The 5662-nt window shown below is 54.0% G+C and overlaps 1 non-coding gene across 1 annotated transcript; it reads right to left on the minus strand.

Moving 5' to 3' along the window:
- Nucleotides 1-5286: 5286 nt before the first annotated feature.
- Nucleotides 5287-5437, minus strand: LOC138517635 (5.8S ribosomal RNA). Its single transcript, XR_011282763.1, has one exon. It is a non-coding gene; the product is annotated as a 5.8S ribosomal RNA (ribosomal RNA).
- Nucleotides 5438-5662: the final 225 nt, after the last annotated feature.

Raw genomic sequence — 5662 nt, forward strand, 5'->3', positions numbered from 1 at the left:
GACTGCTGGGACAGGTTATGTAAACTAAGCTATAAGAAATACGTGGAGAGACAGCACACAGGGGGAGATAAGCCGGGCAGGTTGCTGGCCTGGCTATACAAGAGTGAGACGCCACGAACGGTGATCAGGGAAATTAAAGGCAAGGGAGGGTGGACTCAGAATACCCAGGAGGGGGTGAATGAGGAGTTCCTGAGATTCTATAAACATCTTTATGAGGACCCAGGTGGCCCTAGAGACCACGAAATTCTGGTAAGATTGCAGGACATGGGCCTACCCACCTTACATGAGGCAGAACGCACAGACGTAGATGCCCCTATTACGATGGAAGAACTCGAACTAGTGGTTCGCTGCTTGCCCACCTGTAAGGCCCCCGGGTCCGATGGGCTTCCAAGTGAATTTTATAAAACCTATGAACAAGAGTTGCTTCCCCCGCTGCTGGCCATGCTTATCCAGTCGTATGAGCAAGGCAGGCTACCAGAGACCCTGAGAGAGGCAGTGATTATCCCGCTTCTGAAGCCGGGCAAGCCTATCACTGATTGTGGGTCGTACAGGCCCTTATCGATGCTCAATCAGGTTAGTAAAATCCTCACTGTTGTACTGGCAAATAGGCTTAAGGCTGTCATTGGTAAACTGATACACGCCGACCAAACGGGCTATGTCAGGAACATAACTGATAATCCCAGAAGACTGCATCACATCCTTGACCAGACAAAAAATGACCCAGGTGAACTGGCAATAGTTTCACTAGACGCGGTCAAGGCCTTCGAGCCAGTGAAAAGGCCCTAGTTGATTGCGACCTTTAAGGGCTATGGAATGGGACCGGGGTACCTCAGGTGGTTGACAATGTTATACAGCTCCCCGATCGCCAGGGTCAAAACGGGTGCTATCATTTCGGACAAATGGTAACTAAGCAGAGGCACTAGACAGGGCTGCCTATGTTATACATATGGGCACTAGAGCCATTGGCCACCTGCCTGAGACAGCAATACGAGGAGATAGGTATTCGCACTGCGGATGGCATGCACCTTGTTTATTTATATGCGGACGACATACTGTTATATTTACGCTACCCAGAAGAGAACATGCAATATATTCTAGACATGATGGAGCAATTTGCCGTTCTCTCTGGCATAGCGGTTAACCCCAAAAAGTCTAGCGTGTTCCCTCTGGGGAGATACAAGCTTGTCTTGCCCAGGAGTCTGCCAGTGTTGCCCATTACCCTGGCACACAAAGTTGTTCCGATATCTCGGAATCGACATATACCATATGGCAGAAGAACATGCACGCAACACGGTTAAAGCAGTAGAAGGAATTAAGAACAGCATGGGATTCTGGTCCAGGTTACCCCTGGCTATGGTGGGGAGGGCTGCTCTGCTAAAAATGGTAGTTTTGCCCAGCACTGCATTTCTTTGTTAACATCCCGCATGGGATCCCGAGGCGCTTTTTCGCTAGCCTCCATAGCCTGTGTAGGAGCTTCATCTGGGGCAACTCCAGGAACAGGGTGGCCCTCTGGAAACTACAGAACTTGTTTGATAGGGGAGGGATCAACCTGCCAAATTCTGAGCTATACTATCTGGCAGGGCAGCTGCAGTATGTAGCAAGATGGCTGTCTGGCGAGGAGATGGCAGAAACCAGGCTGCTGTGCAGGGAACTGCTCCCCTTCTTTCACAAAGAAGTGGTGTGGCTGTCCAAGTCGAGGGTCCGGGGGATGGCGGGGCTGCTGGTACTGGGATGGGAGATATGGCACAGAACGTGGCAGATTGCGGGACACCTGGTTCCGTACTCTATGTAGGTGCCGCTTGCAGCACTATGTGGAGAGGATCCCCAGCTGATACAAGGGGTCCGCAAGTACTGGGAACCTGTGGGCCTGGCCACCCTGGGAGACATATGGCTGGAAGGGGAGGCATTAGAGTTCCCGAACCTGATCGAAGATACTGGGGTGCATAAAGGGCAGTACATAACTTACACCAGAATTGTCAAGAGAGTACGAGTGAAGTGGCCAACATAGGTGCTCACCGGACAACCGGATGCCACCATGGAGGCTATATATGTTATTTCAGAGGGTGGGCATGAGATTTCCCGCATATACGAGCTGTTGGGGTCCAAGGTGGGGAAGGACTTGACCCAACAGACAACTTTGGGAGGATGAGGTGGGAGAGCCCATGACGGATGGGCTCTGGAAAAGAGCCCAAAGATATCATAAAAAACTGTCCCGGAACGCAAGGCTCCAGCAGATCCAACTATATGTCACTGTTAGAGCATAGCTTACCCCCAGTAAGATTGCTAGGTTTGGTGGCCATACGACTCAGAAATGCCCTAGGTGTGGGGTGGAGGAGGCTGGGCTACTCCACATGTTTTGGGCCTGCCCTGAGGTGGGGTAGTTTTGGCAAGAAGTGAAGGCACGCTTAGCAGGAACCGGTATTACACTGGAAGTGGAGTCGGCCTGGGCATGCATGCTGGGGGGATTCCCTAGGCCACGTAACTTAAAGCACATAAGCAAAATGAAAGATCTAGCATATGTCCAGGCCAAACGAAGGATAGCAATGTGCTGGAAGGCAGCCCAGAGGCCGAGGATAGAGTTGTGGTGGGCTGACCTCTTAAAATGGGCAGAGGCAGAAACGGCTATTTGGTGGTACACGGTTTGTAGGGGAGGGGAGGAGGAGGTAGGACCCCTAATTGAATGGAGGCAGCTGGTGGCTACCATGAGTGGCCCCCCCCCCAGTCTGATCAGAACGATGATAAAACGGATAAAGAGACGACGATAAACCCGCCTGAAAAATCACAGGATGATGACATGGACATATTGGCTCAAGTTAGGGGGGAGGGAGTTTCATGAGACTGGACAATGCTGATTGTAACACTCTGACGCTGAATCTGATGATGGAAGTCCCAAGAATTGTGTGTTATATAAAATAAAAATTGTTTTTTCCAAAAAAACAAAAAAAAAACTCTGTGCGGCTCCCATCGGCTTCTCTGGGATCATTTGCATTGCTGCACTGGACGCCGCAAGGGCGCCCGTCCCTGCCACTCTGGATTTGGGGATCTGAACCCGACTTCCTGTCGATCGGCTGAGGGCAATGGAGGCCATAGCCCATCCCTTCCGAACGGCGCTCGCCCATCCCTTAGGACTGACTGACCCATTTTCAACTTCTGTTCACATGGAACCCTTCTCCACTTCATTCTTCAAAGTTCTCGTTTTAATATTTGCTACTACAACCAAGATCTACACCTGCGGCGGCTCCACTCGGGCCCTCGCCCCCGGCTTCTGTGCGTACTGCAGCAGCCCTCCTTCTCGCCTGACTTAGCCCCCGCGGCTCTCAACGCCGGCCTGGTATGGGCCTGATGCTCCAGGGCCATCCATTTTCAGGGCTAGTTGATTCGACAGGTGAGTTGTTACACTCTCCTTAGCGGATTGCGACTACCATGGCCACCATCCTGCTGTCTATATCAACCAACACCGTTTCTGGGGACTGATGAGCATCTGCATCATGCGCCTTAACCCCGGGTGCGGTTCATCCCGCAGCGCCTGTTCTGCTTACCAAAAGTTGCCCACTGAGCACTTTCATACAATACCCGGCTCCACGCCAGCAAGCCGGGCTTCATACCCATTTAAAGCTTGAGAGCAGGTTGAGATAATTTTGGCCCCAAGACCTCTAATCATTTGCTTTGCTAGATAAAACTGGGGTTTCCGTGCGCCAGCTATCTTGAGTGAAACTTCGGAGAGAACCAGCTACTCTATCATTCGATTAGTCTTTTACCCCTATACCCAGGTCGGATGACCGATTTACACATCAGGACCGCTACGGACCTCCACCAGGCCGAGTTCACCATCTTTCGGGTCCTATCACACACGCTCATGCATCATCTCTGACAGAGCGGGGGAGACGGGTCGGTGGAGAGCCCACCGCGACAGGATGCCACTGCAATTGCCGGGCACCGGCCCTCAACTTCATTACATCACAGGGTTTCATTCATCCCTCTGACTCGGGCAGGCATTATTCTTAGTCAGTGTTTCCAGACAGGTCGGGTGGTTAACCGGCCCCTGGCGCCCTTTGTGGGCCTCCCCGCCCGGCAGCACGACGTGGTTGGGGTGTATTGAGGGCAGTCCACCACAGTCACATCGGGAGCCCCGTCTCCCGTGGCCACTCTAGCAACCCCCAAGAGGGGCCAGGACAGTTGCCGGATAAGGGCCCGGTGGTGGTCTATCTCCCTCAGCCCCGTGGACACAGCAAAACTGCTGTCAGGGGGCTGTAACACTCTCTGCTGGAGCAGAGAGCCACCTGCCCCCTGGGGCCTTCCCAAATGCACCCTGCTGGGGCTGCATGTGCCTGGGCCGCAGACCCGCAAGGGCTGCCTGCCGTGTTGAATCCTGTGGGTGGACTGCACAGACCCCACCAGTTTACCGCTCAACCGTTTCACACCCTCTTGAACTCTCTTCAACTTTCCCTTACGGTACTTGTTGGTCACCAGTCTCGCGCCCGTATTTAGCCTTAGACAGAGTTTACCACACGCTTTGGGCTGCATTCCCAAGTAACCTGACTCCAAGAAGACCTGATCCCGGTGTGCAAGAGGCCGCTATCGGCCTAACACCATCCGCGTGGGGAGACTCGATCAGAAGGACTTGAGCCCCCTGAGTGATGCCGGGGAGTCGGTCTTCTGTACGCCACATTTCCCACGCCTGCTGCTGAATGGGGATTCGGCGCTGGGCTCTTCCCTTTTCACTGGCCGTTACTGAGGGAATCTTGGTTAGTTCCTTTTCCTCTGCTTAGTAATATGCTTAAATTCATCAGGTCACCATGTCTGATCTGAGGCCGTGGTCGGGGAGCACAAAGCTCAGGGCAGCTGGCCTCGGGCCCGTATTGGGGGTTGCCCCAGCCCTTGGCGCAGGCGAGTGTATTCTGTCCCAATCTGTGACCAAAGCCCACATGGTCACGAGGTCCGTGTTCCATGGTCATCCCGCGCCGGCAGCCGTGGGACACCAAAGACAGCCACACACAGCACGGCCAGGTGCCCCGGGGTAGGGTGAAGGTGCGCCAGGCTTTTTTAAAGCCTGCTGCTGCTGCCAGCACATCCGGGGCGCGTCGGCCACCCGGCCCTCCCGAAACCAGCATGAGGTGGGAAAACTGGGGAAACCAGGATGCGTCGGCAATGAGCTTGCGCGCCAGATCCAAAGATCCAGCGACGGTGCTGATCGGGGTCTGACCTTAGGGGGATGAATGGAATGTGTTCCCTGGACAGCCCCAGCCACGCCCCTGGGAGTGAACCCCGGGGCGATTGATGTACAAGCGACCCTCAGACAGGTGTAGTCCCGGGAAAAAACCAGGGCCACATGGTGCGTTCGAAGTGTTGATCAATGTGTCCTGCAATTCACACTAATTCTCGCAACTAGCTGCGTTCTTCATCGATGCACGAGTCAAGTGATCCACCGCCAAGAGCCACAGGCAACTTTTTTTGTCCTGGACGTCGGCCTGACCCTGCCGGTGCAGGAGAGGTTGGGGGAGGCAGCGCTGGCTGTGGCAGGACAGCCCAGCTCCCTGTCTAGCTCGGCTGAAACCATTGTGGTTTCAAAAAAATAAAAAATAATAATCCAGACTGCCAGCTGCAGCAGCACAGCGCTTCCCAGGGGGATGGAGGTAGGCCGCTCTGCCACCTCCCCACCCGG

Source organism: Ambystoma mexicanum, chromosome 6q, assembly GCF_040938575.1.
Source record: "Ambystoma mexicanum isolate Mex_15411 chromosome 6q, UKY_AmexF1_1, whole genome shotgun sequence".
In the NCBI taxonomy this organism is placed as follows: Eukaryota; Metazoa; Chordata; class Amphibia; order Caudata; family Ambystomatidae; genus Ambystoma; species Ambystoma mexicanum.